At 45.2% G+C, this 10,228-nt stretch overlaps 1 long non-coding RNA gene across 1 annotated transcript in view; it reads left to right on the top strand.

The window, feature by feature from the left end:
• Nucleotides 1-4,835, top strand: part of LOC126544540 (uncharacterized) — a 124,054-nt gene extending 119,219 nt beyond the window's left edge. Inside the window, exon 2 of the long non-coding RNA XR_008608604.2 lies at nt 124-4,835. This is a non-coding gene — a long non-coding RNA (uncharacterized lncRNA). The remainder of the gene's footprint in view (nt 1-123) is intronic.
• Nucleotides 4,836-10,228: the final 5,393 nt, after the last annotated feature.

Genomic DNA, 10,228 nt, shown 5'->3' on the forward strand with positions numbered 1-10,228 from the left:
CGTTCATGTAAACGCCGTTCGCGCGCTTGCTGCTTGCTGCTTGCTGGTTTGCCCGATGACAGAGCGGCGATGTTTACGACCGCGCTCACGCGCTCGCTCTCTTTCTTGTTCCGTCTGTTTCAGAGCGGGTCCGAGCCCCTTCCTGCTCGCTGCTGCCAGTGTTTCCCGGAGCTCGCGCAGCGGCGTCGACGCCAATGTCGAAGAAGCCAACGGGTCACTTCCTGCGCCTGGATCATCGCCGAAAGCGTCCGAGGAAATGGCTGCAGACTCGTCATTGTTGCAGCACGTTTGCCTTCACCGAATGACAAGCTCCTAATGCCTTATTGACGAACTGCGTCGCAGAACCCAGTTGGCATGGTCGTTCATTGTAGTACATACTACTGTTCGGAAAAAAATGGAAGGCCGCTGCATTTCGGCGCGAGAGCAGATAATATAGCGAGTTATCTATTTGAATAGAAATAGACGTAAAATATCCCCTGTGGTAGATATCGCAATTCTGTCGCATTTCAGGCGGACACATACTTGCAAGACAGATCGCAGAGTAAACAAACACTAAGTGAAGACTATTTCACTGATTAACTTTGTAATTATTCGTTTTAGTGTCACAACTGCGGAATCGATCCAAGCAATAATGAATTCGTATCTACATAGCAGAAATCATGTTTTTAGCACCAGTTAATGTCGAACTATGCTACACACATTTATGCGGTGCACGTTGTTACGTGTGCATAAATTAAAAATTCTCAGAAACTACATGGTTAGCTACCTAGATGCGTTACAAAATTTATACTGAGTTGCTCAAGACGACCTCGAAGAATATGCCGTAGATGTCATCCATCCGCGATGTAGTGCTTTTCTTAGAAGTCTTCCAAGTACAAACAAACAAACAAACAAACAGACAAACAAACGAACAAACTAACTATAACTAACTAACAAGCAAGAAAGCAAGCAAACCAACAAATTAATGAAAAGAAACAAACTGACTCACCAACAAGCAAGCAAACAAAAACAAAAATATACAGAACGGGAAGGCTGCGTGCTCCAAGGGAAATGGGGATAAATACGGCTTGCCTTAATAATGCCGTTTTTGCCAAAAGTGTCACTGATTGATATCTGTATCTGCGCCCGCCCCATTCGTGTAAGTTTCGCTGCTAAGGCATGTATACATAATGGCAAAATACCTTGGCCTGTCTGCGTTTGTTCTCGGCGGAAATATAACACAATAGCTGCGGCGCCAGTCGGCTTGACACTTTGCGCTCTGTGGCTTCTCATGCGTTCAGAATTTATTGCACGTGCAAGCACCCTGCACAACAACCAAATAAAATAAATAAAGGTATACTCGTATCACTTGTTTTCTGCACATGAGCCAAGTCAGTGGAACGAACGCAATGTGGAAGTTCGATTTGCAGCGAAGGGTTTAACCGTGCAGAGTAGTTCGCCTTATATTTGCAGTATTCCACTCTTGGCTTAAGAGAGCGCATGCGAGTATGGCGAGGCTGCCTCGCAGCGTCCGCCTGATAGAAAGTCGAATCGAGACGGCAGTGGGTCTTCGTCGTCTCATGTTCGAGCAGCCGAGTATGCTCGGAGAAGAGAGTGACTGAAAAGTTGAAGGAACTCGCCAAAAATAGCGACCCATGTCAAATGGCACACAGCTGACGGAAGCTGAAGATATGTCTTTGCGTATCCGCGGGGCTGACAGGAGCGCTTGCCTGCGGAGAACGAGAGCGCGCAGAGCTTGCTTGTCGGAGAGTCACGAGAGAATGAAACAAACCACTGCGATGAAGTGAAAGGGCCAGCGACTGCGGCACACTTACTGTGCGACGAGTCCGCTCGAACCACTTGTTCAAAGGAGGCAATAATACTCACGCAACAAACAAAAGGCTGACCACTTGCTACATATACATATTTTTTAATGCATCTTTCCTTTGACCAGGTGATTCGATCGCCCTCTCACAAGTTGCAGAAGATGTGTCGGCTCAGTAAGTCGTTTAGAACACAAAAATAGCCGTTATGATCCCAGCGATCTTCCGCAAAAAAAGGGTAAAGGTAGATATATATTGGCGTTCAATTGGGTCCAAACGACATATCGGCGTCACTTGATCACAGGCATATATGGCGTACAAAGGTCGAAGAGACGCTTACGATCAAAATTCTTTGACTCCGCAGACGTTTTTTTTTTTTTTTTCTTCGCCCACTTGGCTCAAATACTTCTTCTATAGGCTTATTCTAGCACATAAGGTTGTCCATTTCTAGCACATAAGGTAGCTGTTGTTCTATTTCGCTTGACAATTAACTTCTTCCTTAGCTTAACAGGTGGATCATAGGCTGAGCATCAGGGTTACCGCGACATTGCGATAAGGCCATCACTTCATCAATATCATAACTGTTTACCGGACCTCTCCTAATTAAAAAAATCGTTTGCTCCTATCCAGGCTTTTTCGATTTTTTTCTTTACACGTCATGACGCCAAGAGAAGTTCACGTGACGTCACAGATGCATAACCTGTTGATTGGCCCGTACGCGAGGGACAACAGTTAATATCCGCCTAATACCATGCCTTCTCCATGCAGCCACACGCCCACTTTTCCTCGTCGTCTCGCTTGCCTGTGGTGCAAATCAACTGATTTCATCTCTCATAGCGTGTTTTACACTGCGCCCGCGGCGACAACAGCGTCTAGCGAAAAAGCGCGGGATCCTGACAAGCGGAAGTTTATGGCGTTTTATTACAAGAGCGCCGACGAGACGTTCGGTACTGACGTAGTGTCCACGTGTCTTCTAGAAAAATACGTGATGCGCAAGAGAGCGCCCGTATAGGGACAGCAGCGAAGGCAAGAGAGAAACCGTTATCTTGTGTTCTGGCTCCGGGTAGCTTAGGGGCTCTTTAAGAGGCGCCATGCAACTCTATTAGGTACCCCGTGTCTGGATAAGGATAGTGTGTTCCCTAGGCAAGCAGCGAATCCTTCAGCCTCGCTGCACAGTTTTCTGTTATCCTTTTTTTCGCTGCTACTCGACTGCAGGTAAAAAAAGATCGTCGATCGCTAGGAATGATTGTGCCCAATCAGTGCCCTGACTCATCCAGCTTCACTAGTACTGAGATGCCTGAAGATTATTACTTCATAATTCAAATTAAGGAGGAAAACTTACGGCAACATTTCACACAGTCGGCGTATTCGCCAATACATATAGCTTGCTTCTATGCGTTTGTACATAGCCTATGTTCTCATTTAAGCGTCTTAAGACAATATACTGTATTTCGCTAGAATAGCAGCTTGGGCTTGTTGGTTTTCCATCCTGGTGTTAAAAGCGCAAAACGTAGAGGGGACACGAGACGAGAAGACGACACCACAAGCGCTTGTGGCATGGTCTTCTCGCCTCGTGTCCCGTTTAGGTTTTGCGCTATTAACATCAAGAATATACTGTATGTACTGCACTGAATTACGAGCAAAAAAGATCAGTCAACTCAATGCCTATACAACTAGTCTGAAAGCATTTCATAGCAAAAATGTCCCCCAACCATCTAAGCTGCATTGGTTGCACATTTATGAACCGAAGGTTGCCAGCATTGATCAGGAGTTCCACACTACGGCGTGCTCCATAATCAGATCGTGGTTTTGGCACGTGCATAGAACCCCAGAATTTAACCTTCTAAGCAATACCTAGTTGCTGTATATAATATATAGCATTTTAATTTAACACGAATATTTCTTGCTAGCAAGTGGGTTAGTAGAATATAGCAATATATAGTAATGTACGTATAATCGAATTGACAGCACCGTTTTACAAATCCTGCACCAAATTTTCAGTGACACCACAAGCTTGCCATTGCATGCTTGTTCGGCAGCGTACAAAACTTTAGCACTTGATAGGCCTGCGAGTTTCATATACATGAGGAATTAAGATACGCCTAGTTGATTGATTTAGCTTATTACATGACTACATTTTCTTCTTTCTTTGTACTAATTTGTATTCCCAAGAGAGAAATGTTTAAGTTGGGCAAGGACTGACGAAAATTAATCATTTTACCATTTTTTTTTTTCGAAATTAGGAGTTTCGTTAATGTACTTTTACACCTTTTCTCCTGTTGACACTTCCGCTGACCAGAAATCGTGGTTGAATGAAACTTAGTTCGGGTATTTTACGAGCCAAAACCCCTATTTGATTATGAGACACGCCGTAAAGGGGGGCACCGGATTAAACTTGACCACCAGAGGCCGGATCTTTAACGTGCCCCCAATGCATGGGGTATGGGCGTTTTTTGGCCCATGCCCCATGCATTGGGCCAAAATTTTGGCCCTCATCGAAATGTGGCCGCCGCGGCATGGATTTGATCCCGCGACCACGTGCATAGCAGCGCAACACCATAGCCGCTACGCCACTGCAGCGGGTAGAAATCTTGGTGTTCATTAGCTTCTTGTCGACGTAGTTGTCACCCGAAGAACTTGTTGTCCCAGTTGGCACTTGCTGTGAGTCATAACTGCCGCTAAGAAAATGAACAAACCATAGACACGAAACAAAATAAGCACAATCAATCAATCAATCAATCAATCAATCAATCAATCAATCAATCAATAAAGAAAGCAATTAATTAAGTAAGTAATTAATACCATTTCATTGCTTCATTAATTGCTTCACTGATTAATTGATCGATTGATTGCTTAATCAATCAATCAATCAATCAATGCCTCCCAGCTCGTCGTGATTGTCTTCTATAGTGCCTGTCGGTTTCGTGCATCCATTTAGCGGCAGTTAGGTCTCACAGTACTTCTCGTCGCTTATCATTATACTGCAAAGCCACCTAAAGTTACATATGTGTTCCAATAAAGAATGAAATCTTATAGGCTTCCACTTTATGTCAAGGGCTGCTCTTCTTGTGAGTTGCATCGACTACGCAGAAGCCCCGCATGACTTGTTCTCCTTGTGTGTGTGTGTGTGTGTGTGTGTGTGTGTGTGTGTGTGTGTGTGTGTGTGTGTGTGTGTGTGTGCGTGCGCGCGCGTGTGTGTGTGTGTGTGTGTGTGTGTGCGTGCGCGCGTGTGTGCGCGCGTGTGTGCGCGCGTGTGTGCGTGTGCGCGTGCGTGTGTGCGTGCGTGCGTGCGTGCGTGCGTGCGTGCGCGCTCTGTCTTTCAGGCAAGAATGAAGCATTGTTATTCAAAGGTAAGCTTCGCACATCTTTTTGACCAAGCAGCTTTACTCAAAAAGGGAACGCCATCGGCGTCCATCCACCGGAAAATAGCTCACCCCAAGGCCGCACCACCTGACACATGCAGCACTTTATCTGCAATTTTCTCGAGGATGACATGTTGTTCCTCTCTCCAACTCCCTTTCCAGCTTATATGTCTGCGATCGATATATACATATATATATATATATATATATGACCATTTTTGAGCGCTGTGTGGTAATCAACGAGCATGGACTTGGCCCTCCTAAAACCACTGAAACCAATATTTCTACCCGCCAATTTCCGACCTCACTCTTCAGCGTCCTACCACCTGGGCATAATTCATGCTCTTCACTGTGCCGCTGCCGCAGCCCATAGTTATGCAAGCTAAACTCTCAAGGCTCAGCCAGGTTCACCACATTTCGATAAAACTACCAAACACTAAGTCGTGGGCTGCTCAGTAAGTGCATTAAATGTATTCGAGTGCCTTCAGAGGATAAACTTGAAATAGAAATTATTTGTTTCATAATTCCACGTAAAAAAAGGAAGAAATAGAAAATGGCGGTATATTTTGTCGACAAATACTACATGATATATCGTTGCCCACAAATTTCGGATGCGGAAACTTCAACTGCATTACTGTAGCATACGATGGTCCTTTTCATTTGTCGGGTTTTTCTCGTAACTAGAATTAAACGTTAAATATAGACTGGTACACCTTAGACGAATGACATCAACGGTATACTGATCATGGTCTGATTGAGTTACTCAGGCTATATTTTTTAATGCGATGCGTCAGTTGCATGGTTTAGTTTAATTATGCAAAAGTTTCAATATTCATTTTAGGGCTCAAGTCATACTTGAAAAGATGCAGAGCGGGCTCAGAAACAAGCAATGAAGTTAGTGCCATTATGTTACCATTATGTTACCTGTTTTTTTTTTCATGATTTTTTTTGTTTTTCGAGGCTCTGAAGAAAGCCAAGAAAGCCTTCGAAGTGGGAAAAGAAAAAGAAAAAAAGCAACTGCCGCTCTTGCGCGTCTGCATAGCAGTGCTCGAAATCGTGTTTCGAAAGAACGAAGTCTGCATGCATATCGGGAAAAAAGAAGAAAGTAAAAAAAAGCGATTAGCTACAACGTCCAGCGTACATCAGCACCTTCGTTTTGAAGATGAAAATCGGCCGCTCTTCTAAATGATAAAGATAGGCAGGCGCGGAACGCGTATGCGCTTGTCAGCTTTCTTTACGACCGCCCATACCGACTTCGTTCATCGAACACACGTTTTGAGTGCACTTTCCTACAAACACGCAGTCGCGTCAGTTTTCTCATACTTCGCGGGAGTTCTTCAGAGCCCGGAAGAAAGAACCAGGTTACGCTTGCCGTAATATAAACAAGCTGATTGGGTGTTTCTGAGCACGCTCTACAGCTTTTCAAACACGAATGATGCCCCAAAACGATAAAATTCAGCATAACTTAATTAGCTAACTGACCACACTTGAAAGATAGTCTGAGTAACTCATGCAGGACGACTATACGAACACGATACTGTTGCTCCATTCGTCTAAGCTGTACCACTCTATCGTTTAAGCTTTGTACTATTACGTGAAACACCGTGTATACGCACGCTCGTATTACCTACGCTTACAAATATGAAAGTCAACGCATTCCATACCTGCGGACTCGCTAGCACAGACAAACGCATGCAGGCACGAGGCATTTCGCTCGCGTTCGCGCTTGGCGCTGCCGACTGTTGGCACCTTCCTGCATTAACACTTCTTGCCAGCGGACAATGGACAGCGGTATCCAAAACTCTTTATTTGTAAATGCTCTTCTTTATTTATTTGTGAAATCTGAAGTAATCTCGCGTTACAATGGCAGAAGCGGATTTTACACTGGGAAAGTAACTGCGCTGACCGAAATTCCAGCTTATCGTACCGTATTGCCGTCTTTCTCGACGTGTCCTTAGTTTCTGAGTTTTATTTCGAGCATTCTTTCACACCTGAACACCGCAAGCTTTAGTCCATATGCCTACTCCAGCGCAACTACCATTTAAAAGAAACAAGAAAAAAAAAGCACTTACGAACTAAATAAAAACACATGGAGTAAGTACAGCTATGAGAGGCCCCGGCCAGCACGAACGTGTTAGCGAGAGTGTGACGGAAGTCACGTGCTGTTTTTCGCAAAGCAGCACTGAGACTGGTACCTCAAACGTCAACGTTGCCATAACAACCGCGCTCCTGAAGCTCTTGTTGCTGCTCTAGGCCTCTGAAAAGTTATGTAAGTTTTTTTTCGGCCCGTGTCTTTCTCGCAGCACATTATGTTCGCGATACAAGCTGACTTTAGAACGTGTTGTGTAAGCTTGACAGTTGTGTTTTGGGTGTGTGGTTGTGAGTATCAACCGGTAACAGAGACACTCAAGCAATCACAGCGCGAGTCTACGCCGACTTCTTCAACGTGCCACGGAAAAACACAGGAGCGCGGCTGCTGCACTAAAAATGTTACAGAAGTTTCGTACGCATTGTTCTGCCGTGCGTCGGCAGCACACCCTTCCGGCGGCTCGTAGCAATGCAAGTTCAAAGCTCGCGCCTTTCTGCTCCGGCGAGCTGATTGGAAGCGCAAAGAAAGACGACACACCAACCATGGCTGCGTTTCCGGCTTTAAAACGTGACGTCAGGGCCTCTCCTATTTTGTTTCTTCAGAAAAAGAACGAGCATCCTCCACGAGAAAACATGACGAAAGAGGCTGGACTAAACAATGAAAAGCGAACGCGCTAAAATGACCTTTTGCCTTTCTCTTCAGAAGATTGGCATATTAGTGCTTCGACCGTAAATAGAATTGCGGTTTCGGATACAAAAGCTTGTTCTGCGTACACCCATAATTAAAAATATGTGAACCCCAAAAATCGAAAAAAGAAAAAAAGAAGCATTTCCTCGGTGCCATGGCATGTGACCTGAAACTGAAACAGCAGTTTCTTGTTATATGTCGTGAGACTAAGACTTGGCATTGCAGACATCGCAGTGCATTTGTCGCTTTCAGGTTTGCAGTAGGAGATGCCCAGAAATTGTGATTTTTTTGCAGAACCCATGGTTCGCACACACTTGATCACTGGAGTGCGCCTATTTTGTGACGTCAGGCTTGGTGGCTTGCCGTATACAGCGGCCAGCTTGGTCAAATGGTTCAAAGCGACTGCTTGCGTGACTGTACCTCTAATTTGACCGCATAACGGGACCGCTGTTAATGCTTCACTGATCCTAAGCTCTTGAGACTCACGAAGAGCTTTGGTATTGGTATTGGCAGCTTTGGTAAGAGCTTTGGCCACGAAGAGCTCGTGCTGCTAAGCACGAGGTCGTGGGATCAAATCCTGGTCACGACGGCCGCATTTCGGTGGGCGCGAAATGCGAAAACACCCGTGTACTTAGATTTAGGTGCATGTTAGAGAACTGCAGGTGGTCAAAATTAATCCGGAGTCCCCCACTAAGGCGTGCCTCATAATCAGACCGTGGTTTTGGCACGTAAAGCCCCATAATTTAATTTATATAATTCAGACTCACAAAGAGAGTTGCTCTCCCTATCTAATACTAACACTTTACTCGTAATCGGGTTAGGTTGCCAAAGCGTACAGCCTGTTACCTATGCCATGATGCCTGTGCGCCACCCAACCTGTAGCCGGATAAGATACTCAGGTTAAGGGTAATTAGAGAGATAAAGTGTTCATGTGAGACCACGAGTCTCACATGAACACTTGACCTCCACTGGGGAACAATGATATCTTAAAAATGTGCAACACTACTCATGAATGGGCCTTTGGCTTCTTGCGGGCTGCAGCGAACCGATCCAAAAGGCATATTTCACTCAAATATTTGACCGGAGCAGCCTGTGTCAGTCCTACAAACAGATTAATCATGTCTGTTTCTCAAGCAAGAAGCACCAGTAAGTTGCGCAAGTGAGTTGAACGTGTAGCACGGAAAGGGAATAAATATTGGTACATTCCTTTCCGGGTGCTGAAAACAGCTGTAAACCTCAATCAGCTTTGCTTCAAGTTACCGCCACTTAAATTGAACTGGTGAAGAACGGCCTAATTTTGAGATCCAGTTAAAAACGCAAGTGGTGCTGGCCGAATATAAACTGCAGTGGTAGTTAAGTTCTCGTGTTACTGCCGAGGGTTTCTGTGAAGAAATAGAAAAATTAGATATTATACCGTGAACTATTCGTCGTGAGCAAACATGTTTCAGCGGGTTAAAATCAAGATAAATGTTGCAGAAGTCATATATAGTCAGCGTTTAATTGTGACACGCATATTGCACCATGGTGGGCATGGAATCTTAACTAGATTCTTATGTGCTGTGCTTTTGCGTCTGTGCTTTTATTATTCACAAGAGCTACCACTGGAAAGTGTAGATTCGCGCATGAAAAACCCGTAATGGGGCGGTCTGAGCTCCCTCGGGTAGCACTATAGCGTTACCTTCGAGAAATGTATTGTCGTCTAGGAAATAAGCTCCTTGATTACTTTTTCCCGAACGAAGACATCGTAAAATATATATTTGAGAGGCCCGTCATAAGTATACAAGCATTGGGAACAAGAGCGAACAAACGGAAACACTGCAGAAGGCGTCCGGATACCGCCCAAACTGCAGCAGACGACAGGCGTGAGTCCGTGCCCTGACGTCACGCGAGTGGCGCTCGCAGCGCCCCTCTAGGTCGTTCTCGGGGCTAATAGATACGGTGCGGTAATGGCACCGGTATGTAAAAAATAGCGCTAAATAAAACGGTCTACTGATGGTTGTAATGTGCTCAGCGATTGCAACGCGACACTCGGAGCCCCTGGCTGCCGGCACTTCTTGCGCAACAAGTGCGTGCTAGGTGGTCGTCTCTGCGGGGTCAAATGCAGTCACAATGCGTCACAAAGGCTCTCGCTTTGATCGTATACCCCAAAGCATGAGTTCCGTGTCCCCTGCGTCGGCCGGTGGCACAAAAATAATTAGCAGCCATGCTCTCGATGTGTCGTGTTTCAATTGCTGAGCACTGTACATAATAGGTTTCCCAATCCTCTTATGGTGGCAACAGGAAGTACA

The sequence above is a fragment of the Dermacentor andersoni genome, chromosome 1 (genome assembly GCF_023375885.2).
Source record: "Dermacentor andersoni chromosome 1, qqDerAnde1_hic_scaffold, whole genome shotgun sequence".
Lineage (NCBI taxonomy): Eukaryota > Metazoa > Arthropoda > Arachnida > Ixodida > Ixodidae > Dermacentor > Dermacentor andersoni.